Genomic DNA, 27,898 nt, shown 5'->3' with positions numbered 1-27,898 from the left:
TGCCAATTCGATATTTTCTGGGAAGGAACAGCGGCCGTTTTCAATATCTTCCGTATTGGGAGACCCAGTAATTCATTTTTCAAGTCACGTTCATAACCATCTGGAAGAAAACGTTTTGAACATATTCTTGCATTATTAATATTTATCTTGTTCATTCGCTTGCACCGAACTACCCATGTATCATTCTTTGGGAATCGATGATAAACTATGTCCTGAGTTTTGTAACCAATATGATTACACAGAGCAACGGCACAGTTAGTTAGTTCTATTTCTTACTCATTTTACTTAAATAGCCTACGTAGAACAATAAAGAAACCAATCACCAGTTAAATGAGAAACGAAGTGTTTACACCGGTAAGTCAGATAAAGGCTTCAGTACAAATGAACATTGGGGAGGAAAATGGATCCAACATGCACCGCCAGACATTATAACTGTTTTAAATACCCAAATTAAACCAGCTGGTTTTGATCTGCCTCGACGTACGTGGAAAACTGTCAACAGGATTCGTACAAACCATGGAGTACATGTAATGACTTCCTGTATAAATGGAACAACATTTCTGATCCATCTTGTGTTTGTGGAGCGACTCTCCAGACCATCTAACACATTGTGCAGCAGTGAAGTATTATCAAATACAGTAGAGACAATACGTGACACTCAGCGAGATATCGAGGGGCAGCTATTAGAGCTTTCTCTAGCGGATTGACCTGAGAACTACGGATTCTGTCATAAGAGCACGTGTATTTGTGTGTGAAGTTTTTGGTGTTATTTATGCGTTTTCAGTGAGTTGACATAATTAAATAGTAGCGTGTGCCATTCCTTGATATCTCCTCTCAACGTGAGGGGAACGGTATGTGCTGTGTTTGGCTGCAGTAACTATGAAGTAGAGAAGAATGCGCGGTCTTTCTTCAGTTTCCCTCGTGACAAGAAAATATAAGTAATATTGTGTTTGCATACATATTCTTCCAGTGACAAAGATATTTTTATAGTACTTCATAATCTTCTGACCTGCTCGACCCCTATTTTAATTGGCTTAGAATAGAATATGCATATATATATATATATATATATATTGAAACAGGAACGCCCGTACTTCAGTTTTTCGGAGAGCATGAGAAACGACAAGGCGTGTACGGCCCATGCTAAGAGAGTGAGAGAGAAGGGTAGTGAAAAAACATTATGATTAAAGTGGATCCTTCAGTTTATTCAATAGATATGCAAAGAATTATGTCACCTTTTACAGCTGAATCGTGGGGTTGTCCTTGAAGGCGTGGAGGGGACGTCGTCCTGCGGCGTCTGCGTCGTCTTGCGGTCGGCGTCGGCGTTGTCTTCCGTCGTTGGTGTTTTCTTTGTATTAGCGTTGATGGCGACTCGAACCTGAGGCAGGAACGGGGAAATGTGGAGCTTCCGCTTTGGACGTCATGGGACTCTGGTGTGGCACCTTTCTAAGGCGAAGCACACCGAAATAGTTCCCACAGTCAATGATGTTGAACGCACTTTAGCAACAAGGATAAAGTCAGAGTCACAGTTCCATGAGAATAAGATGGAAGGAATTATCGTATTTGGAATAATAAACAAACGAAAACAATCTAGGACCTTGCGAGGTGCAGTGATTAAGCACTTCACAAAGAAAATTGAATTCACCGGGTACAGTTTCTGCACTGTACACCATGAGCACAATATTCACACATTTGTTGAAATAAACGACAGTCCAAGTTCTGTTACGTCATAATTTTCAGAAGATTATCACTGACACTTAAGATCATACGTGATTCTGAACAGGTTATGATGGGAATTGGCATGGTCCCTCGGAAAGAAATGACGATACCGTATTCCACAAGTTAATACTGTCTTTAAGAGGGAATGTCGGCACAGTTTTATTACGAACACAGTTCCGAAAAATGGATAGACACAGTCTTTAAATGAAATGAAGACTGCACAGTTTTATTACGAACACAGTTCCGAAAAATGGATAGACACAGTCTTTAAATGAAATGAAGGCTGGCACAGTTTTATTACGAACACAGTTCCGAAAAATGGATAGACACAGTCTTTAAATGAAATGAAGGCTGGCACAGTTTATGTTAGAAACGTTATCGCTGTTTTAACACAGTCTTTAAATGAAATCAAGGTTGGCACAGTTTATGCTAGAAACATTATCACTGTTTTCACACAGTCTTTAAATGAAATCAAGGTTGGCACAGTTTATGCTAGAAACATTATCGCTGTTTTCACACAGTCTTTAAATTAAATCAAGGTCGGCACAGTTTATGCTAGAAACATTAACGCTGTTTTCACACAGTCTTTAAATGATATGAAGGTTGGCACAGTTTATGCTAGAAACATTATCGCTGTTTTCACACAGTCTTTAAATGAAATCAAAGTTGGCACAGTTTATGTTAGAAACATTATCGCTGTTTTCACACAGTCTTTAAATGATATCAAGGTTGGCACAGTTTATGCTAGAAACATTATCGCTGTTTTCACACAGTCTTTAAATGAAATCAAGGTTGGCACAGTTTATGCTAGAAACATTATCGTTGTTTTCACACAGTCTTTAAATGAAATCAAGGTTGGCACAGTTTATGCTAGAAACATTATCGCTGTTTTCACACAGCCTTTACATGAAATCAAGGTTGGCACAGTTTATGCTGGAAACATTCATAGTCCACAAACGAAATATAATCGCCCAGTCGTACAGACTGATAAAAACGAAATTACGTTTTTGTTCATGCACAAAGTTCAAGCCCACGGAGAAGGCTTCCAATACTAACGTTTCCGAACTCAAGTACACAGCCGGACCGAGTGACGAATTATATCGCGACGTGCTTACTTGCACACACACACTGAGCTCACGGCTTACTGCTGACTCCTCTCACTCTCTCTGCCTACGGCACACTGCAGCTGCACACTGCACACACTGCACACTCTCTGATTTACCCCAGGCTGGCGATTCGCTTATATTGCCGAAGGTCGGTGGGCGTGGCTACACATGTGGGCCCCAAGAAAATTTTATATCTTGGCCATCTTTACACCGATTGACATTAAATTTCGGCTAGCAGCGTTCATTATTCCTGCCTGCAAGGTGACGTTATTGAAATATTGATATCACATTTCGTTCATGCTGCAATGCTATGGAACCCGAAAGAACCTTCTGCGTGACGTCGCTTGACCTTGGCCGGTGTTCTGGAACAGCGCGAGCTTGCTTGCAGTTCCCACAATGCCTGTGCGCTCGGCGCAAGTTTTAAAAGCTTACGGCCGGGTGTTAGCGAGTTCCTCTTAATAAATGAATGAAACGTGAATGCTCGTAGGGCATTCCCGTTTCAATATATAGAATACCGATGTGTTGTTGTAGGGGTGATCTGTGGGTTTGATTTCATTCAGGAAAATACATATGCGTATGAGAGTGGCTGGTTGTGTTCCAAGTTACCCCATTTGAAATGCCGTAATGCGTTGTCAAGCACTGAAGAAAATATGGGTGATTTAAGAAATGTACATATTTTGTTGAAACAATATGATGATGCAAATTTGCTTTACCCTAATATAATGGCATTATGGCGAGTATTGCTTATACGGAAAGTTTGAATATTTTTAAGGCTAAATTTATAGATTTTCTTTCTGTTAGTATGCTTCAAGTTAAAAGGAAAATTGTCCAGCTCTTAAATTTAAATTCATTGAATCATGTGTGTAAGGAATGTGCCGATATTTTTGTTCATAAGTGTTTTAATATGATGATACAATGCTTTTAAATGAGAAAAAAGAAAAATCTAGCCGTGAACGTTCAGGCAGGAATTCTAAAGCTAAAAAGGTAATGCATAAGACTGGAAAGAAATATATTTTTTTTTGCTAGGGGCTTTACGTCGCTCCGACACAGATAGGTCTTATGGCGACGATGGGATGGGAAAGGCCTAGGAGTTGGAAGGAAGCGGCCGTGGCCTTAATTAAGGTACAGCCCCAGCATTTGCCTGGTGTGAAAATGGGAAACCACGGAAAACCATCTTCAGGACTGCCGATAGTGGGATTCGAACCTACTATCTCCCGGATGCAAGCTCACAGCCGCGCGCCTCAACGCGCACGGCCAACTCGCCCGGTAAGAAATAGATTAGAAATGGTTATGGAAGTAAGGAGAAATTGAAGGAACTTATTAGGAAATTGAATCTAGCAAAGAAGTCAGCTAAGGACAACACGATGGCAAGCATAATTGGTGGTCATACAAATTTTAGTGAAAAATGGAAGAGTATGTATAGGTACTTTAAGGCAGAAACAGGTTCAAAGAAGGACATTCCAGGAATCATTAATAAACAAGGGGAGTGTGTATGCGAGGATCTTCAAAAGGCAGAAGTATTCAGTCAGCAGTATGTAAAGATTGTTGGTTACAAGGATAATGTCCAGACAGAGGAGATGAGTAATGCTAAAGAAGTACCGGTATTAAAATTTACATATAACAATGACATTTACAGTAAGATACAAAAGTTGAAAATTATAAAAGCAGCTGGAATTGATAAGATTTCTGGGGATATACTAAAGACAATGGGTTGGGATATAGTACCATATCTGAAATACCTATTTGGTTATGGTTTGGTTGAAGGAGCTATACCAAATGAATGGAGAGTTGCTATAGTAACCGCTGTGTATAAAAGAAAGGGTGATAGACATAAAGCTGAAAATTACAGGCCAGTAAGTTTGACATGCATTGTATGTAAGCTTTGGGAAAGCATTCTTTCTGATTATATTAGACATGTTTGCGAAATTAATAACTGGTTTGACAGAAGGCAGTTTGGGTTTAGGAAAGGTTATCCCACTGAAGCTCAGCTTGTAGGATTTCAGCAAGATATAGCAGATATCCTGGATTCAGGAGGCCAAATGGACTGTATTCAGTGGCGGCGCGTGGATAAAACATTTGGGGGTTCACTACATTGAGAAATAACCTGTCCAAATTTAATGTTACTTGATATTTATACAGATGTAAAGTAGTGACATTGTTTGACTAGAAAGGTGACTTTCCTTTGAATGCACACGACTGCAGCTCGAAGAAGTTACAGAACTACGAGTAATGAAAGACAGAAAATATAAAGTGTAATTAACTTAAGTTAATCCAGTTTCGTCTAATGTTGAAGACGTTGCTGGCGTTGGTATAGCAGCTGTCGTCTGTGTGTACAGGGAAGCCATCCTCCTTTCCTTCCTGGCGGCAAATAAGTCCGTTACCTTCTCATTAAAATCGACTAATTTATGGGTCATCTCCTTCTCGATGGACAACATAGCGAGAGCAGACAGTCTTTCTTCATCCATTGTACTCACTGATCTCTATACATGGATCGCTGATGGCAGGTCTCCGCTGCAGGAGAAAGTACGCCAAGTTGAGCGCGCGGTTCGCCATGTTGGCGTACCCAACCTAGAGCTCTCCTTATGGGGAAGCAATGATAATATAGTCAATTTTAAGTCGCAATTAATGGCGCATTGGAATAATTAAAAATATAGAGACATGTTCACTCAAAGCATAAGGACATTGGGATCACTGACACGTCATTCCGAGGTCACTAAATCTCCGGGATAGCAATAAACATGAGTGTATAATAACGGCCGACAAATATTAACTTAGGTGCTGAATACATGCAATTAGCGATCGGTAACACAATACAAGTGAAAACCAGTTTCTGGAAACATAGCTGTAAATTGTATACATGTATGCCATGAAATTATGCATTCTTAAAATGATGTACCTATAAACGTAGCTCACTATACAGGCCTAGATTCGACATTCGTAATCGGTGCTTGATAATGAATTTCTGTTTCCTGTTTCAATGAAATAACGCGCATATTATCAAATTAAAATATCATTGAAGCAAATGTACACATTTATAAAACCAGCAAATATTCAAAACTTGTTAATATATCACATTACCTGCAGCTTAATTTACTATTACACACCTCTTTAATTAAATTCAGCTAGCAAAGCGATATTGATAGTCATCATCAGATATAAGTAACACCAGTTAAGAGTCCCAAATACCACGAATTGTATAATGGGATAGCCCCAAACACCCACCACACTTTCCCTTCTACCACCCATAATTATTACTGATGTAAATAAGGTCTAGAATTCCCCCAGACTTCATTTTCTAAGATTGTTATAATGTCACGTCAATTATTTCATCGAAACCGTCAGTTTAATTACGAGAAATAAAAAAAATATAAGTAAATTTTTACTTGCAGTTAATGTTCAGTAAAATTGAAAACAGTTGGCTGTACATCACTTCTAAGGTGTACAGTTTGTCCATTTCTATCAAAACAGTCTTCCTCTAAGTGATCCGAGCAGAGAACAGCTGTTTTAGAAGGCTCCCAATTCTCCCGCCTGATACTCCTAATCGATGATCTTAGATGTTCGGGTCTCGAGAAAGGAAACCTACAAAAATTAATTGCCATTTTGCTCCCGGAATATGCGAAATAAGATACAATAAACCTAAAACTCAAAACACTACCCTAGGAAGATTCTTATGTACAGTATAAAACTCCCCGATGAAATGATTTCTCCTTCTACTGATCGGTTCTGTTTGTACATCCATAAGCTGAACACTGCGGTATGTTAATACCCCGTAGAATGTTTCTTCATTCATATTTCAGATAAACACATCATCATCTGTCGGCTTTTTCCCTCGGACACAGCGAGGGATCCCACCTCTACCGCCTCAAGGGCAGTGTCCTGGAGCTTCAGACTCTTGATCGGGGATACAACTGGGGAGAATGACCAGTACCTCGCCCAGGCGGCCTCACCTGCTATGCTGAACAGGGGCCTTGTGAAGGGATGGGAAGATTGGAAGGGATAGGCAAGGAAGAGGGAAGGAAGCGGCCGTGGCCTTATGTTAGGTACCATCCCGGCATTCGCCTGGAGGAGAAGTGGGAAACCACGGAAAACCACTTCCAGGATGGCTGAGGTGGGAATCGAATCCACCTCAGTTGACCTCCCGAGGCTGAGTGGACTCCGTTCCAGATCTCATAACACTTTTCAAATTTCGTGGCAGAGCCGGGAATCGAACCCGGGCCTCCGGGGGTGGCAGCTAATCACGCTAACCACTACACCACAGAGGCGGACTCAGATAAACACATACATATTTAAATTGAATCTTGTAATCCACAAGTATACTACAAGGCAACGAACCTAAATTCGTAAAATACACTACTATTTACTTTGCGATAACAAAGCACAGAACACTCGTGGAACTACAATCAAGAGGCCTGGCGTCACTGAACTAAGCATAAACAAAGCAAGCGCGCTCCTCGTGGTCTACTGCACCGTGCGCTCACTGCCATCTTACTGCGCCAGTCATCTTCTGTTCGGCTTACTGCTACCCAAGCTACCAGCCATCCAGGTATAGAGATCAGTGATTGTACTCCTTAGAATGTCTTAATCCGCTTTAAAGTGGAAAAACAGCTTTCTGCTTCAGAAGTAGTCAAGGGGACAGTAATAATTAACATTTGCATTGTTAATTTCTTTAAAATCACTTCTTGAGTAAATCACTTGCAGTTCGGTTTTCAGTTTATGTTTGTCAAGAAAATGATAGGATTGTATAATATACGTAAGATTCTCCTCTGGAAAATTATTTTGGAAGGATGGGGAGAATTGGTGATCAAAGAAGCTGGAAGCTAGTAAGTGGTTGGAGAAGTTGAACCTCTCTTTGCTGTGATTTATAATCACGTCACATACCTCCTTTGCCGCAATGTTCCTCGAGTAGTACCTATTTTCTCATCTTCTTTTCCCTCTGTTGTCTTCTTGTACATTTTCCTCCACAACGATGTTGTCAACATAGTCCCTTACTTTCGAAATTAAAAGTTTACGATAATTACATAAACATAGGCCTAATAATGGTATACAAATCATAGTTACAAAAATAGTTACAAAAATATTTTGATTCATTGCGGTTAATTACATCTAAAACGCAAAATCGTGAAATTAAAATCCCTTCAAAACGTACCATGTACAGCAAATTTTAACCGCGCGCTTTGAGACAATACATCGGCTAACTTCGGGCTTGTTCGATGTAGATCGTGTCGAGCGGTTCCAAGAGCTGGTCCTGTCACCAGCGACAGTTTTGCTTTGTCCTCGGCTTACCCCCCCCCCCCTTGCCTCACACGTCCCGCGCCTTGCTCACCCTCCTTACGTCCCACCGCCCCGCGCCGTCAGTCCAGAAATTGAACCTTTCCGCTGGTTCCGGAGAGCAACCGAGTGTTGATGTCAAAATTATCGCTCCGAGCGCAAATTTACAGACGTAATTAAATAAATATCTACTTGATTAACCATTTTACTAAGAGTTATATATTTCTAGGGGGTTCACTGAACCACTGAACATATAGAACGCGCCGCCACTGACTGTATTGCGATTGACCTATCTAAGGCATTTGATAGGGTAGATCATGGAAGACTACTGGCAAAAATGAGTGCAATTGGACTAGAAAAAGAGTGACTGAATGGGTGGCTATATTTCTAGAATATAGAACTCAGAGAATTAGAGTAGGCGAAGCTTCATCTGACCCTGTATTAAGAGGGGAATTCCTCAAGGCAGTATTATTGGACCTTTATGTTTTTTATATATATCAATGATATGTGTAAAGAAGTGGAATCAGAGATAAGGCTATTTGCAGATGATGTTATTCTGTACAGAGTAATAAGTAAGTTGCAAGATTGTGAGCGGCTGCAGGGTGACCTCGATAGTCATGGGCGCCCGCAGGATCTTTTCCAGGGGGGGGGGGGGCGGAGCACATTAACAATTTTCTTGAATATAAAAACAAATATAACGTCAGCAACATTAAATTGTTTACAGAAACTTCCAGTTACAACATATGCTAGATGACTGTCAGTAATTTCAGCTTATGTAATAATCTGGTATGATATTAAACAATTGAACATCAACATCTTTAGAATTCCAGGGGGGGGCAAGTGCCCCCCCCTTGCGGGCGCCCATGTCGACAGTGTTGTGAGATGGACGGTGGGCAATGGTATGATGATAAACGGGGTTAAAAGTCAGGTTGTGAGTTTCACAAATAGGAAAAGTCCTCTCAGTTTTAATTACTGCGTTGATGGGGTGAAAGTTCCTTTTGGGGATCATTGTAAGTACCTAGGTGTTAATATAAGAAAAGATCTTCATTTGGGCAATCACATAATTATGATTGTTAATAAAGGGTACAGATCTTTGCACATGCTTATGAGGGTATTTAGGGGTTGTAGTAAGGATGTAAAGGAGAGGGCATATAAGTCTCTGGTAAGACCCCAACTAGAGTATGGTTCCAGTGTATGGGACCCTCACCAGGATTACTTGATTCAAGAACTGCAAAAAATCCAAAGAAAAGCAGCTCGATTTGTTCTGGGTGATTTCCGACAAAAGAGTAGTATTACAAAAATGTTACAAAGTTTGGGCTGGGAAAATTTGGGAGAAAGGAGACGAGCTGCTCGATTAAATGGTATGTTCCGAGCTGTCAGAGGAGAGATGGCGTGGGAGGACATCAGTAGACGAATAAGATTGAGTGGTGTCTTTAAAAATAGGAAAGATCACAATATGAAGATAAAGTTGGAATTCAAGAGGACAAATTGGGGCAAATACTCGTTTATAGGCAGGGGAGTTAGGGATTGGAATAACTTACCAAGGGAAATGTTCAATAATTTTCCAATTTCTTTGCGATTATTTATGAAAAGGCTAGGAAAACAACAGATAGGGAATCTGCCACCTGGGCGATGCCCTAAATGCAGATCAGTAGTGATTGATTGATTGATTGATTGATTGATTGATTGATTGATTGATTGATTGATTGATTGATTGATTGAAGATCAAGCCCTTTCACAGCAGTCCATTTCACATCTTGATTATATGTCTAAGTTCAGTCTTTAAATAATAACCTGTTAAATAATTCTTCATTCATTTATCCAGAATTGCTTTAGCAACTTTGAAGTTAACATCTTAGTAACACTTTCTTTCTAGACTTAATTTATTCATCCATTTCCATTTATATTTGAATTTTGTGCGAATTTTCAGGTCAAGCCACTAGGAGCGCCACTTGCGACTTGTCTCCCATTTTAACAAGGCTAAATCGGGAAGTGTTGCGTGTTGTCTCTACTGTATTTGGTATTATGTCAAACCCGGGTGATCTGAAGCACTTTCTAACGTTGACTCTAGATGCTGTTAACTGGATAGACAAATTACCTTGCACTATATAAGTGCAAACATTGTCATTGTATACTCTGTTTTATGTCTAATTGTAAAATGGTCGGTCGATGCAGAGTGGGCCTTGGCCCATAAGAGGCCACGGCTGCTCCGTGGACCAGCTCTGCACACTGACCAGCCAACCAAGCAGAGGAGGGGTGGCCACGGCTCTACCGTCGCTCTACGCCTCTGCATTCTGGAGACGGGACAGGGCTGGACCTCACGGCTGGCCCCAACCGTCGGCTGTTCCTGAGAATGCTTTTCCGTAGTTCTCCATCCTCGGCGAATGCCGGGACACTTCCTAGAATAGGCCACGTCCGCCAACCCCTTCACCTTCTTCGAGCATCTCCTTCACCATAACAAATCTCCTGGCCTGAGAGACGGTATCACCGTCTAAGAGAAAATATTTCAGTAGTAGTTTCAAACACAAAAGGGATTGTGGAGAACAAGAGGACTCCAGAAGACATTTTTCATATTTTAACAGTTTTAGAAAACTCATTAAGCAGGTTTCTCTTTCGTCTACATGTACAGGAGAAAGCCCATTGAAAGGCCATGCCTGCACAAAACACGTTTGCTTCTTATTTGTGCTCAGTGAGAGGATGCATCTACGAATTCCGTTTTGACCGCTAGGTGAGGTTATGATGTCATACCTTGAATCACGAGGGCAATACTAAACTCACGTGCCACATTGAAGGAGCCGAATCGATCGGGCGCCCATAGAGGAGCCACAAATCGGTTAGGTGGCCTGCAGATGAGGTTAAGACGTCATTATGACGTGTTAATCTAACCTTGCGCACGAACGATTACCTTACTCCCCTTGGACGAGTCGAATAGGTTATGACGTGTCAACCTAACCTCGCTACAAGGAACGCTAACCTAACCTCAGAATGGTTCCCCTTGGAGGAGCCGAACTAGTGAGGTGAATTGTAGGTGTGGTTAACACTGTGTTACCCTAACCTTGGCCACGAACGGTAACCTAACCTCACCCAGACACTTTGTCGTCTCCCTTTGAAGTAGTGACGGAACTGTGGCGTAATAAGCGCGGGCGATTTAAAAATGCATACTTATCTTTACATAACCGAACGCGCATACCTTCTCCTCACTGTTGTGACGTCACAGCGTTAGTGATTTCAATACCAGGGGTATAATTTTTTGCCAAGATCATGGACTCTGAGGTATGATTCACCGACTTGCCGCACACATCCTTCCACCTAGCAGTCTCTTTACTGTCTATTAGTTTCTTAGTGTATAGGCCTAGTCAAATACTAAATGATTTTTAATTGCATAATCACGCCGTACTTCTATTTAATTGTAACAGATGTATATAATGTTCCTTTAGTGAAATTTTTAATGTATAATCTATTATTGAATCAGAATCTCAAATTATTGCCACACTTAAGTTGATAAAACATTTACCTCTCTGTGGAAATTAGCTCAGAGAGCATAAATAATTCCCACTTTGGAGGGTTTTTTCAGTTTACATGCATACACCACGCCGTCTTCCTCCCCCCCCCCCCCCCGCTATATCCCACTAACCCATCTACTTTTTGTTGTCTGTACATTTTTGCCCCTCCCCCACTTTTAATTCCCAATCGCCGCTACTGGCCCTCACTCCATATGCGCACTGTGGAGAGGACTGGAATTTAATCAAGGCTTTTTGGGCACACACAATCTAGTAATTAGAAATTGTATACCACCACCTACCTTACCGTGCTAGGCTGAATGGCTCAGACGATTGAGACGCTCGCCTTCTGTCGCAAACTTTGCAGGTTCGATTTTACCCTCTCCCTTTCTACTATCATATATCATGTAATTCATATCATCTTATTATCTTCCGTGATGAGGTTGACGTCACGAAGGGCATGTGGTTATAACAAAAATCCATCTTAACAGATTAATTTCACCACAAACCAAATATCGTAGGGAAACGGGACAAGGAATGGACACACGTTAGATTAAAATGTCATGCACCCTTAGCCAGCTGTCCGCATTTCAAATCACTCACGCTGTGACGTCACAGCTCTGTCAGGAGAAGGCATTCGCGTTCGGTTATGTAAAGATAAGTAGGCATTTTAAATCACCCGCGCTTATTGCGTCACAGCTCCGTCACTACTCCAAAGGGGGACGACAAAGTGCTTGTATGAGGCAAATACACTAGAGACAGAAAATCTATTAAATCCCGGCTTTAATCTGAGAAGGGGGATAAAAGAAAAAAGTATGAAAATGTTGTCGATAGTGATGATTTGAGGAATATTTACGTACAATTAGAGTAAAAATGTAACATACCCTTGGCTGTATAGTCGAGGATTTTTAAAGTTGCTGGCATAGAAATGATCTGAACAGATCTTATCATTCTTATATACCGGTAAGAGTAACGTCCCTTCTTTCTTGTACACCTTATCCAAATCACTTCTGTGACATTTCAAAACCCACAGATCACACCTAAAACAACAAATCGGTATTGAAGGTTAACTGCTGCACTATACAATAAAATATGCGTATTATATTTTAAGCCAGTTAAAATATGGGTTGAGCAGGTCAGAAGATTATGAAGTACTATAAAAATATATTTGTCACTGGAAGAATATATATGCAAACACAATATTATTTACATGTTCTTATCACGAGAGAAGCGAAAGAAAGACCGTGCATTCTTCTCTACTTCATAGTTACTGCAGCCAAACACAGCACATACCGTTCCCCTCATGTTGAGAGGAGATATCAAGGAATGGAATGGCACACACTACTATTTAATTATGTCAACTCATTGAAAACGCATAAATAACACCAAAAAATTCACACACAAATACACGTGCTCTTATGACAGAATCAGTAGTTCTCAGGTCTACCCGCTAGAGAGAGCTCTAATAGCTGTCCCTCGATATCTCGCTGAGTGTCGCGTATTGTCTCTACTGTATTTGTAAGAGGTTAGGTTACCGTTCGTGGCCAAGGTTAGGTTAACACACGTGTTAACCACACCTACAATTCACCTCACTAGTTCAGCTCCTCCAAGGTAAACCCTTCTGAGGTTAGGTTAGCGTTCCTCGTAGCGAGGTTAGGTTAACACGTCATAAACTATTGGACTCCTCCAAGGGGAGTTACGTGAGCGTTCGTGAGCAAGGTTAGATTAACACGTCATAATGACGTCTTAACCTCATCTGCAGGTCACCTAACCGATTTGTGGCTCCTCTCCTAGCGGTCAAAAACACTCCTGGTTGGCCAGTGAGGCCTTTCCGACTCGGCTCCTACAAGGGGCCCGTCCGATTCGGCTCCTCAAAAGTGGTCCGTAAGATGAGCATTGCCCTTATACATAAGGGTATGATGCCATAACCTCACCTAGCGGTCAAGAACACTCCTGGTTGGCCAGTGAGGCCTTTCCGACTCGGCTCCTCCAAACTGTTCCGTGAGGTCAACATTCCCTTGTTCATAAGGGTATGACGTCATAACCGCACCTAACAGTTAAAAACACTCCAGGTTGGCCAGTGAGTTTAGCATTGCCCTTGTACTATACATATGACGTCATAACCTCACCTAGGATGTCAAAAGCACCCTGGATCATTCCCTGACTAATTAAGCCCCTCCAATGGAGTCTGTGGGGTTAGGCTTGCTCTTGTACACAAGGTTATGGCGTTATTCCAAGTTCAATGGTCTAGAACCTACATAGCCCTACTGCTTATTTAGGGGGCAATGACCTCGTGGGAACATACTTTGACCTTTTTCTGTCAATACCTTAATATTTTGAAATGTCGGGTCCCTTTCTCTTTTTCTCTCTGATTATTTTTAATAGAGGATGGTTGCTTTGTACGGTACTTCCTCTTAAAACAATAATCACCACCATCTCCTCTCCTCCCTCCTGTTTTTTCTCACCCTTGTCCACCTCTATGGCAACAAAAATCTAGTTAGTGTGACGTTAAACAGCTATGCAAAATAACAAGGTCTATGTGACAAATTCTGATTATAGAAATCTCCTCAAGTGGCTAAGGATCGCGTACTCTCGGTTTCTCTAGATGTATTTCTTCAGACGAAATAACCAGTTCTCCATCTTATTTTAAGAGTGAAAAATTGGACTGTACGTAAGCAGTTGGTTGATATGGGCAGCATAACTTTGCTTATTCATGAAATCCCAGTCAACAGATTCACTTGCACTTTAGAACACTCCTTGGAAGAAACAATCTACATTCTGGTGACCTATCGTGAAACCAGCAGCAGTGGTTAAAGGGACATCAATGGAAAAAGTAAGTAAACAAGCTTGTAGTTTTCTGTGGATGTTTTCCTGCTCATACCCTCTGGACTTCACATTTTACAAGGAATCTGAACCATGGGAGCATGACTTTTCATTTCAAATAACGCACATGCTTTAACTTGGATCAAAACACTACCATTTTGGTGAAATGAAATGGCGTATGGCTTTTAGTGCCGGGAGTGTCCGAGGACATGTTCGGTTCGCCAGTTGCAGGTCTTTTGATTTGACTCCCGTAGGCGACCTGCGCGTCGTGATGAGGATGGAATGATGATGAAGACGACACATACACCCAGCCCCAGTGCCAGGAAATTAACCAATGATGGTTAAAATTCCCGACCCTGCCGGGAATCGAACCCGGGACGCCTGTGACCAAAGGCCAGCACGCTAACCATTTAGCTATGGAGCCGGACGCCATTTTGGTGAGAACTCAGTGACTGTATCACTTGGTTATCACACTCTTTTCCTCCCCCAATAGCAACAACTACTACTACATGCATACCGGTATATACAGCTTCATAAATCGAGTTCATTTTTAACCGTTTATCTCCCTTCTGCCTTTGTTCCCACCTGTTTGACCAGCGATCATTCTTGCTACTTTCATGTCTGTTACTTCTAATTAATAAGATATCCTGAGTCCAACTAACTTTCACTCCCATAAAGCAAAGTTGGTCTGTAAACAGACTGATGTAAAAATAGTTATGACTGGGTGCTGACTTCTTTCTTACGGAATACTGTTCATCACAACTGGGAGCTCATTGCATTAGCTTCGCTGCAACTTCATTCATTTTCATGTTTTAAACTACCACACTGGGGGTAGCGTGCACTAACCAGGAGTAAGTTCTTCTTCCATAGTAGAGTATTCTTGAAGTCAGCATTCGGCGACCACCATACGAGAGTAAATTACTTCTGAAATATTTTAGTCCTTGCAGATACTCCTGGACTAAATTACTATAAGAGTAATGATGATTTATGGCAGATTGTGCTGAAAGCCTGCAATCCAATATCTTGGAACTTGAAAACAAGTGCAATGAGAATGATATAAAAATTAGCCTTTCCAGCGAAGAGAATTGAATGTCACGCTGGGAACACAAAACTAGAACAGGTAGATCATTTCAAATGTTTAGCATGTGTATTCTCCCATTTCAACATAGACCAAATGGCTTACTACATTTCCACCTAACTGAATACCTCCCTCCCACTTAACACCTTTCAGTAGATGATCCACGTAAACTATGAACAACAAAGGTGCCAGTGAAAGATAACAGTCTGTAAGTACTTTGAATCTAGAACTCATTTTTACCTTCAATTTTCACTTCAGCCTTTAACTGCTTTTTTTTTGCTAGTTGTTTTACGTCGCACCGACACAGATAGGTCTTATGGCGGCTATGGGACAGGGAAGGGCTAGGAGCGGGAAGGAAGCGGCCGTGGCCTTAATTAAGGTACAGCCCCAGCATTTGCCTGGTGTGAAAATGGGAAACACGGAAAACCATTTTCAGGGCTGCCGACAGTGCTTTTAATGATCTACCCTTAATAATATAATATAATATAATATAATATAATATAATATAATATAATATAATATAATATAATATAATCCCCCAGTACGGCTAACAATTTTTCTACTTACTTGTGCACGTCTCCTCACTTTCATCTATCCCATCTGACCTCCCTTGGTCAACTCTTGTTCTTTTCTGACCCTGATGTTATTACATATGGAGGCTTAGGGAGTCTTACATTTTCATACCTCATGGCCCTTGTCTTTCTTTGGCTAATACCTTAAAGTGTTGGACTCCTTCCATATTTTCTCCCCGATTAGTGTTATATAGAGGAGGTTGCGTAGTTGTACTTCCTCTTAAAACAATAATCACCACCCGTACTACTTCCATTCCTATTAGCTTCCACACATTTACCCACATCCTTGTTTTATTTCCAACTCTCACACTGAAATCGCCTATTAGCATTGTCCCATCATTGCTGTTGACCCTGACTACAGTGTCACTTAATTGTGTTGCACTCGATCACTTTATATTTTTGATTATACGAATTTACACAGACCTACAACTTTAAAAGCTGCTTGGTTACCGAGTTCGTTTTGTCCAATTTGATGCGGTTTATCATAAGTTTGAATCAATCGTTTTTCCCGCTGTTGCGGTTATCAAGGATGATAATCATTAAAGAGAATTCACTCTTTTAGTAGATAGAGTTTGTATTACAATGGTCTAGAATTGATGAGTAAGCTATTCAATAATTGCAAATTATAGTAATCAGATATACGAATGAATAGTAAAACCTATAGGTAGAATTTTGCTTGTTTTCTAGTAGTCAACACCACGAGATCTATATCATTCGATGAGCTTGTCTTAATACTTGATCCTTTTTGACACCTTGACTACGGGACTGTGCCAATGAAGTAGTTCTTCGAGCAAGGTACACTATTGTGTTAGAGCTCAAATTACTATTAAAGTTGATTAATGCTGCCGTGAAATGCATATAAATATTTATTTAAGAGTAATCTGGCGATTTTGTTTGCTGTTATAAGGACATGTGATTTTAAATCATACTAGTATCAATACGCCAGACCTGTGTAGTGCGGTCGGGTAGCAACTGATGCCGTAGCCATAGACACCAAAGCCGCCACCAGTCAACAACAAACAAGGTGAATATCAATTCCCGTCAATATTTTGACTGTGTGTGCTTAGAGCATGTTCCATCGTTTGTGTCTCCAAGCTGTCGTGATTGTCACGTGTTTTGCTGTGGTTATTATGTTTAATTGATGTTAATATCTGGCGATTTCGTATGTTCGCTGGTGAACCACTGTGCGATTTGATTGCAAGATGGCGATGTTATTTTAATTATTGACATTGTTTTTATACTTTATTTGTATATTTTGAATGAATTTCATCTTCTTCATGCTGTCAGTACACAACAGTGGTGCGTTGATGTTTTTAACCGTTGTTGAGGGTCAGCGAAGGAGATCACCCTTAAGACAAGACTGCAGAAGGGTAAGGGAGAAAGATGTTTCTTTCTATTTTAGAATGAGATCAAGTGATTGACAACTGATTATTCACTATTACTACGCCTTGGACAGTTCTCCTTTACACACAAATTTAGTATGCATTCTTGAATAATCGTTTAATAGGTCATTCCTTAGTTGTAGGTTTGTCTGTTTTGCAACTAGCTTTATCATGTACATTACCATATAAACAGACAATGTATTGTTAATAGAGAGCTAACTTTTGAGCAGGGTTGAAGGAAAAACAAGCAAAAACCATGCCCTTTTTGGTTTAAACTTTAATTCGGATTGAAAATCCAGAGCCTGTTTACAGTCAGTCGACCAGATCAGGGATGGAATGAATGAAGTTCCTATCTAGCGGCGAGGATAGGAATTGTGCCAGCTGCTGAAGCCTGTCAGACTCCTCTAAGGCAATGATTGATGACTGACAGATGAAATTAAATTATACTGGAGTGTGTTGCTGGAATGAATGATGACAGGGACAACCAGAGTACCTGGAGAAAAACCTGTCCTGCATCTGCTTTGTCCAGCACAAATCTCACATGGAGTGACAGGGATTTGAAGAATGGAACCCAGCCTCAGCCACGGAGGCTCTTTAATTTGGAATATTTAGTTTAAATGAATTAAAACCAGTTCTGGTTTCTTATTTACTATCTCTTCATTCTCAACTCAAAGAAGAGTAAACAATGTTATACTCTTGTTCAAAATAAGTTTTACGGGTTACTGGTAATGCTAAGTCAGAAGTTATGATATTATATTTTGAGAAATCCAGTCACCAGGTTTCATACAGAAATGTTGCTTCATAATTAGCCCTACAATATAAGCCCAAAATAATTAGTGACTGTTATTCAGTATTAAAACTAAACCATTTAAGTAGAATTAAAAAAGCACTACAGGTTTATGAATGATTTAAAAAAATAACTATATAAACACTATTTCACTTTTCTTTTCTGTTTACTATTTACATTTTCACATCCCTAAAGGCTTTCTCTCTGCTTCATCAATGCATTAAACCAAAAAAAAAAAAAAAACATTTGCTGAAGAAGATTGTGCTATAAATAATTGTTCAGTAATGAGAAAAACTGCTGTTAAATTTATCATCATTATTCTTTAAACTTTTTCCGACCGAGCTCGATAGCTGCAGTCGCTTAAGAGCGGCCAGTATCCAGTAATCGGGAGATCGTGGGTTCGAGCCCCACTGTCGGCAGCCCTGAAGATGGTTTTCCGTGGTTTCCGATTTTCACACCAGGCAAATGCCGGGGCTGTACCTTAATTAAGGCCACGGTCGCTTCCTTCCAATTCCTAGGCCTTTCCTATCCCATCGTTGCCGTAAGACATATCTGTGTCGGTGCGACGTAAAGCAAATAGAAAAAAAAAAAAAAACTTTTTCCCACTTGTAGGTAGTAACCTTTCAACTTCTTTCTCATGAAGTAACTCTTGAAAATGTGAGATTTTTGACAAACTTGACAATTAATGGAAGAAATTAATATGCCAATTACATTAACTTTGCAAATCCAAATGGCGTTTTCTATTTATTTTTTCTTTATTTTTGTGTGACACTGTGTCCTTCGTAGCTTCAAATTTAATTTAAGGATTCCTCAAAACACTATTGATCTGCATTTAAGGCAGTCACCCAGGTGGCAGATTCCCTATGAGTTGTTTAATAATAAAAGGAATAGTGCATGAATATATGCATATAGTTATCAGGTGTTTACCTAGTCTTTCCTTACATAATTTCAAATATTTTTCTACATATGCTTGTTTAAAGGGGCCTAACATCGAAGGTCATTGGCCCTTTTTACATATGTACTGTCTCAGAAATAATCCTACAGTGGTTTTTCCGAACATCATCAAGGGCGATGGAAATATATTAAGCATATCCTCTACATTCTGTTTTAATCCATAATTGGAAACTTGTGTTTGCACTACTTTATCGGTTAGTTGCACAATTTTCTTCACAAATTTGTAATGAAGTTGGCCAGCCTTTAAGAGGTATCTCCAGGTAGACTTCATTTCTGAGAAGTTTTAGGGTACTAGACTTCCTGTAACATGCATTAGCAAAGTGGTTGTCTCTGAAGTACCTTTATCAAAAGTTCTCTCACATTTGGAAAACGAATGTCATTTGATAGCAGATTTAGTACGTGTGCCGGGCATTCATAAATGATGACATCCAAGTCTTAATAATTTTTTAAGCAGAAGACTCATAATTAAAATGTTGGCAGCATTGTGTGTAGCAACAGAATGAACTTTGCCCTTTGGTTTTTTTGTTTGTTAAGAGGGGAGCCGTACTTTTCAGTGTTGACTCAGTTAATATAACATACCATACCACAATAAAATGCTCCAGTTTGTCAGTTAAATTCAAACGTCTTGATTACACTTAATCACTGCATGATGTAATAGGTTTTGAAACACAAACGTGCGTCTATTTTTGCTTAAAATGACTTTATACTCCAAAAACGCACTCTCCACATCACATGCCACAATTGGAGAATAATCCAGCTAGACTAAATCAGAGACTTCTAGTATCGATGCACTGTCAAATTTGCCTTTGCTTTGGATAACACGAGAAATGTTTGTAAGTTTTAGGAGACCGGAGTTTTTTTGCACTACACTCTGCAAAGAACAAAACAAAATCTTTGTATAAAATCCACCAAAGAGCAATAGAAGCAAATTATCTTGGTGTTCTAGCTTTGCTCATTATCAGCTTCTGCACAACACTATTGGAAAATTTGTGTGTTAAGCTGTGCTGGTTATCCTCAGGTAGGCTGTTTGACAGGTTGGCAACATGTTTAAATTTAGCAACACCAGTTTTAAATCTTCATATCTTGAGTTTTTAACGGTATGCAATTCTAATTACTGCTAGAATTTTACTTATTGATGTTTCTGTAAACTTGGCCGAAATAGATCATTCAATAATCTATTCATATTAACCTAATCTGTAATGAATAATCTTAAGATAATTATACATTTGCATATTTGGAGCAGTTTCATCTTAACAGTGCATATTTAGGGGGTTTTCCTCATGTTAGGGCATATTTCAAAAGTATTTTTCGTCTTGAGTGCAGACATCATTGTTCTCCCCTCTACAAAATGCTCCACTGTTATTGGTGTGATCTCAAAAGAATTGTGCAACTCATTCTTGTAAGACAGTTGCACCTCAACCAACAGTCCTTACCTATCTTATAAATTTAAAATTTGCAACTAAGAAAACATATAGCTTGAAAGTGCTTTATATTCAAGGCTTTGCACTTGATTAAGATTATTGGTCTAGAGAAAATACTGCAAAAACTGAGAAAATGGAGTTTATTTTACAACCTGAATCATCTTGGCCTATAGCTTATGTCGTTGAATTTCTTAATACCTATTTCCCCTTAATACAAAATATTATTTGGGATCATAATAATAATAATAATAATATATAGGTTTTATTTTCCACTGATTAGAAGACACAGGTGCAGAAATTATGTTCCTCAGAAGCTCTCTTATGCGCCAACCGACACAAAGCTTCTTAATTTTTCAAAGTGCCAGATCCCTTCCATGTTTCCTCTCTAATTAGTATTAAGTAGAGGATGGTTGTACCAAGCTCGGTAGCTGCAGTCGCTTAAGTGCGTCCAGTATTCGGGTTCGAACCACACTGTTGGCAGTCCTGAAGGTGGTTTTCCATTTTCACACCAGGCAAATGCTGGGGCTGCGCCTTAAATAAGGCCACGGCCGTGTCCTTCCCATTCCTAGCCCTTTCCTGTCCCATCGTCGCCATGAGACATATCTGTATCAGTGCATCATAAAGCAACTTGTAAAATTAAATAGAAAGGATGTTTGCCTAGTTGTACTTCCTCTTCAAACAATAATCACCACCACCACCACCTTCAAATGCTACCGAATTGACCTGGGGTTAGACCTGCCGAGGACCAGAAAGACATCTAGAATCACAAATTAACTCATTCAGACTATTGTGCTGTAAAGCTGGCCTGGAAATGATGAACTAGTGTGTTAATTTTTCTATACAGCATTTCACAACATACAAGAATGCATAGAACAAATATCCTTTTTCTTTCTCTTTTAAATGGCTGCATGAAATCAGATGTATGAATGAGATATTCACTTTCCTTTCTTTATGCTGTTTGTTGCAGCAGACAGTCTCCCATCTATCCAGTGCAGTTTGTGAGGACATGTGTTTTACATGACAGTCTTTCTGTTTATTCACCAGAAATATGTACATACACTGAATTGAGTGAGAAAAGGACTGTAAATAAAATGCTTTTGTATTCCAAATTGAGTTACAGCTAATGCTGATGTTATATGGGTTATTGACTTTTTTCTCTGGATACATTTTTTCTCCCTTTAGCACACTAACTTACCAGTCTGATTTGAATTTTTACTGACAAGTGTGGAAACTAATGCTTTATTAGTTTGGTGTGTTATGTGGGTAGAATCAATCACTACTGATCTTCATTTAGGGCTGTTGCCCTGGTGGCCGATTCCCTATCACTTGTTTACCTAGTCTTTTCTTAAATGACTTTAAGGAAGTTGGAAATTTATCAAACATTTTTCTTCATAAATTCTTCTCCTTTTTTCTTCTTCTTCACCACTCCCTTCTGCCTCTCAGCATTGGGTCTTCCAACCACAATCTTCAGTACTCTGTTCTGTCCCGTGCCAGTTGCCTTACTTCGTTTGGGTCTTTTCCTTGGTATGTCAGAATTTCACTGACCCTGATCCCAGTTCATCCTTGGACGATCCTTTCTTCTCACATCCCTTACGTCTAGCCTCAAACCATTGCTTAGATCCTCTTAGCATCGATACGGACCAGGTGACCAAACCATTTGAGTGACTTCTTATCAGTATCATCCACTACAGATGTTGCCGCAAGCCCTTCTCTTATTTTTGGTGGCAACTCTACAAAAATAAATTGAAATAGTACTTGAAATGGAAAAGTATAATTTGAAGATTTTGGGAATTAGTGAGAAAGCCTCATGGATCCAAATATATGCTCTGACCGAGAATAAGGAAGAATTTTAAAAGGATAATTTCTATTGCACTTTGCAGAAAACTGCAAACAAAGCAAGAGATATTAATGAACATATCATAGTAATGGGAGATTGGAATGCCCAGATCAATAATGATGTGGCACTTGATTTAAGCTATATGAAGAGCTATATGGAGTTGAAGATACACAAAACAGGAATGGTAATAGAATGATAAATTATTCCAATCCCTTATTCCTCTTCCTGTAAATGAGTATTTGCTCCAGTTTGTCCTCTTGAATTCCAAATTTATCTTCATTATGATCTTTCCTACTTTTGGAAACTCCACTCAAGGTTCTTCATATACTAATGTAATTCCGAGCCATCTCTCCACTGACACCTCGGAACATTCTGCTTATTACATGTCATAAACCTCATGTTTTGTCTGTATTGAAAGTTGTTATAACTTATAACTTTTTAAAGTTACGTTCTGCTTAGTCGAGCTGGTCGTCTCCGTACTCGTAAGTCTTCCCAGCACAAAGTTTGTAATATTTTTGCAACAGTACCTTACGTTTCGTCAAAAATCATCCAGAACTAGGTGAACAACTTTTCACCCCATGTACCATCATACCATAGACTGCTGTCCATCTCACAACTTTGCTGAGGTTGTTTTGCAGTTACTCTCAATCTTGTAACGTGTTTATTACTTCATGCAGTATATCATCATCCCCCAAAAACCTTATTTGTGATCCCAGTTCTTTACTCACATCATTATATAACTGTATAAGAAAATTGAGGTCCAAGAATACTGCCTTGTGGGACCTCCTCTTAATTATTAGAGGAGCAGATAATACTAATTCTCAGAGTTGTATTTTCTGGAAGTTTAGCCATGCATTCAGTCACTTTTTTTGTCTAGTCCAGTAGCCCTCATTTTTGTCAGCAGTCTCCTATTATCTACTCTGTCGAAAGAAGACATGCCAACTCTCCCAATTTAAGTGGGAGACTCCCGATTTTTCATCATTCTTTCCGATCTCCCGATTGCTGGGACCGGTCCCCCAATTTTCAGAGCAGTTTAAGCAATTTTCGTACTATTTTAAACTCCTGCACGTTTCCTAGTTCTATTGATATATGGCTGAGTATGGCTGGTTGGTAGTTATTGTGGTTCTAAAAATCAAAACCGGATGGCAGTTCGGGGCACGGTGTCCAGCCATGCGCTCCTTTTTGGTCTATAATACAGTCAAATACACAGATAGCTTAATAATAGAAAGTGGAAGTCCCAAGCGAATAACCTAACCCTAGAAGTAGCATGCCATAGACGTCTACTCGGGGCAGGGCCTGCATATATGCTTGTGTTAAGTCACGTTGTAGTGCTTCTTGGTTGTATGGCTTAATATATATATTTTGGCCAAAATGTCAAAAAAGAAATATCATGCAGTGTTTAAGAGCAGTTATAGGTAAGAGTTTCCGTGTTTCATTGAATCCAGGAAGGGCCTAACGTTCACATTCTGTACTAAATGTAAGTGTGATTTTTCAGTTGCGCATGGCAGGAAATATGATATACTCAAACATGTGCCAAAAGAAACACAAGGAACGTGTCCAGTGTGTAGAAAGAAACCAGAAACTAAACTGTTCATGAAAAAACCAAGATGTAAATGCTGTGACGAATGCTGCGGCTTTATTTACGTCATTTATCGTGGAACATAACCTGCCCGTAAATTGTGCCGATCACGCAAGGCCTTTGTTTTGTAAAATTTCTCTGGATTTGGAAATCGCTAAACGATATGGGTGTGCTAGAACAAAAACAGCGGCTATCATTACAGAAATGTGCATGGAAGAGAGTGAAAATAGTATCACATTTGCAGGTGAATGCATTTTCTGTTGCTACTGATGGTAGCAATAAAAGCAACTTGAAAATATATCCTATTGTTGTAACATTTTTTAGGCCTGAACTCAATGAAATTCAGAGTTGTCTTCTCTCTGCCTAATTTAGAAGGGGATGCTACTGGAGCTAACATTGCCAATCTTTTGCTATCAACTTTTCAGGAATTCCGCAGTCCATTAAAAAACTGCCCAGCTCTTGGTGCTGATAATGCTCCAAAATGGTTGGATTAAAGAATGGTGTGGCAGGATGTTTGAAGCGGGAAAATAGTAACATAATCATCGTAGGCTGCTCTTGTCACCTAATTAATCTTGCTGTAGAGAAGGGTGTGGTGTGCTTGCCTGTAAATGTAGATGAAAGTATAATTGATATATTTTATTATCTGGAAAGGAGTGCAAGGAGGAAAAAGAATTTCATATTTAAGACAACACAGAGATCAGAAAAATTCTGAAGCATGTGCCTACTCGATGGTTATCACTAAGAAGGTGTTTAGATAGTATTTTGCTGCAGTGGAACCCTTTGGTTACTTTATTCAGGAGAGAAATTGTGAGTAAGGATTTTCAGATGGGAACTCGTCTTCTTTCTCCCAAGTCTTCCCAGCCCAAACTTTGGAACATTTTTTGTTACTCTACTCTTTTGTCGGAAATCACCCAGAACAAATCGAGCTGCTTTTCTTTGGCTTTTTTCCAGCTCTTGAATCAAGTAATCCTGATGAGGGTCCCATACACTGGAACTATACTCTAGTTGGGGTCTTACCAGAGACTTATATGTCCTCTCCTTTACATCCGTACTACAACCCCTAAACACCCTCAATACCATGTGCAGAGATCTGAACCCTATATTTACAATCCCATTTATGTGATTGCCCCAATGAAGATCTTTCCTTATATTAACACCTAGATTCTTACAATGATCCCCAAAAGGAACTTTCACCCCATAAACGCAGTAATTAAAACTGAGAGGACTTTTCGTACTTGTGAAACTTACAAACTGACTTTTAACCCCGTACCATTGCCTGCTGTTCATCTCACAACATTATCGAGGTCATTTTGCAGTTGCTCACATTCTTTTAACTTATTAATTACACTATACAAAATATCATCTGCAAAAAGCCTCATCTCTGATTCCACTTTTTTACTAATATCACTTATATTTATAAGAAAACGTAAAGGTCCAATAATACTGCCTCGAGGGATTCGCCTCTAATTCTCTGAGATCTATTTTCTAGATATTTATCTAGAAATATAGCGACCCATTTAGTCACTCTTTTTTGTCTAGTCCAATTGCACTCATTTTTGCTAGTAGTCTCCCACGATCCACCCTATCAAATGCTTTAGACAGGTCAATCGCGATACAGTCTATTTGACCTCCTGAACCCAAGATATCTGCTATATCTTGCTGGAATCCTACAAGTTGTCCTTCAGTGGAATAGCCTTTCATAAACCTGTACTGCCTTCTATTGAACCAGTTTTTAATTTTGCAAACATGCCTTATATAATCAGAAAAGAAAGCCTTCCCAAAGCTTACATGCAATGCATGTCAAACTTACTGGTCTGTAATTTTCAGCTTTATGTCTATCATCCTTTCCTTTATACACAGGGGCTACTATAGCAACTCTCCATTCATTTGATATAGTTCCTTCATGCAAACAATTAAATTTCTTCAGATATGGTACTATATCCCAGCCCAATGTGTTCAGTTTATCCCCAGAAATCTTATCTTATCAATTCCGGCCGCTTTTCTAGTTTTCAACTTTTGTATCTTATTGTAAATGTCATTGTTGTATGTAAATTTTAATACCGGTACTTCTTTAGCATTACTCACCTCCTCTGTCTGGACATTATCCTTGTAACCAACAATCTTTACATACTGCTGACTGAATACTTCTGCCTTTTGAAGATCCTCACATGCACACTCCCCTTGTTCATTAATGATTCTTGGAACCTATTTCTGCTTTATAAAACCTATGCATACCCTTCCATTTTTCACTAAAATTTGTTTGACTGTCAATTATGCTTGCCATCATGTTATCCTTAGCTGCCTTCTTTGCTAGATTCAATTTCCTAGTAAGTTCCTTCAATTTCTTCTTCCACTGCCATTTCTAACTCTGTTTTCAATCTGCACCTTCTTCTTAGTTTCTTTATCCACTTTTAAATCACCCTTTCCTTTGTACACTAGGGCTACTATAGCGTCTCTCCATTTATTTGGTTTTATTTATCTACTTTATTTTAACCACCCTCTCCTTTGTACACTAGGCCTACTATAGCGTCTCTCCATTCATTTGGTATCGCTCCTTCATGCAAATGGTAATCAAATATATCTATTGGTTCCATCACTTTCTGATTCAGCTGTATTTCCCAGTTTAACTTAATGGAGAGAGAGATTATTATCAGTGGGATATGGTGTAGGAGGGTTACTACCGGGAAGGTGATCGGGAATTTAAATGGGACTATGGAGGGGATATGTGGGAAACTGGGAATGAGATTCGTTGATCCTAATGGGTGAGTTGGAAATAAAGATCTGTGCTCGGATGGCCTTCACTTACAGCTCAGTGATACGTATAAGATAGGAGGTTTCAAAGGGAGGTATAAACAGGGAAACAGAGTGGGCTAGGGTGCATTGATGAAAGTACAAGGAGCTGGAAGTCAAGTAAGGATGACAAAAGTTGTTACTGGTAAAATGCTGAAGTACTGTAAGTAAAGGAATAGGTCTTATGGTGACGATGGGATAGGAAAGGCCTAGGAGTGGGTAGGAAGCGGCCATGGCCTTAATGAAGGTTCAACCCCAGCATTTGCCTGGTGTGAAAATAGGAAACCACAGAAATCCATCTTCAGGGGTGCTGACATTGGGGTTCAAACCCACTATCTCCCGGAAGAAAGCTCACAACTATGCACCCCTAACCGCACGGCCAACTCCCCTGGTCCCAGATTAACTTATTTACCATTTGTTGGTCATGCTTCCTGTCATTTGAATTACCTTCTAGTTGACATTTGATACATTGAGATCGCCTGCCATAGTTACGTTCTTTTCCATGTCCTTTCCCACATAGCTGATAATCTTCATTCTGCATCAGCGTCAGTGCCACCCTTTCCAGGTTTGTACATCCTGAAAACATTAAGTTGCCTATTTAGAGATGAGTCTTGCACCTGAAATTTCATGTTTCATCCTGAAGTTTTTCATAGCTTAAAAATTTGTCTTTTGTCAAAATGAATACTTCTCCTACTTTCAAATCTATCCTGTCTACTATGAACACTGGTTTCGGGAAAAATTTCCACATCCATAATATCACTTCTTAGCCATAATTCAGCGACGATCCTTACAGTACTTCAGCATTTTACCAGTAACAACTTTTGTCATTCTTACTTGACTTCCAGCTCCCTGTACTCTCATTAATGCTCCCTAGCCCACTCTCTTTCCCTGTTTATACCTCCCTTTTAAACAAACCTCCTATCTTATACATATCACTGAGACCGAGCTCGATAGCTGCAGTCGCTTAAGTGCGGCCAGTATCCAGTATTCGGGAGATAGTAGGTTCGAACCCCACTGTCGGCAGCCCTGAAAATGGTTTTCCGTGGTTTCCCATTTTCACACCAGGCAAATGCTGGGGCTGT

General features: G+C 39.7%; 1 protein-coding gene across 5 annotated transcripts in view; it reads left to right on the top strand.

The window, feature by feature from the left end:
* Positions 1 to 27,898, top strand: part of Rfx (regulatory transcription factor Rfx) — a 560,573-nt gene that overhangs the window by 31,389 nt on the left and 501,286 nt on the right. For 3 of the 5 annotated variants that reach the window (XM_067136617.2, XM_067136616.2, XM_068225290.1), the window contains exon 1: positions 16,853 to 17,090. The exons of 1 other annotated variant lie outside the window; for it this stretch is intronic. The gene's annotated coding sequence lies outside the window, so the exon portion shown is untranslated. Of the gene's footprint in view, positions 1 to 16,844; positions 17,091 to 27,898 lie in introns of those variants that run through there. One more of the 5 variants, XM_067136614.2, reaches the window with a different exon arrangement.

The sequence above is a fragment of the Anabrus simplex genome, chromosome 1 (genome assembly GCF_040414725.1).
Source record: "Anabrus simplex isolate iqAnaSimp1 chromosome 1, ASM4041472v1, whole genome shotgun sequence".
In the NCBI taxonomy this organism is placed as follows: Eukaryota; Metazoa; Arthropoda; class Insecta; order Orthoptera; family Tettigoniidae; genus Anabrus; species Anabrus simplex.
This window is presented reverse-complemented; position numbering and strand designations above follow the sequence as displayed.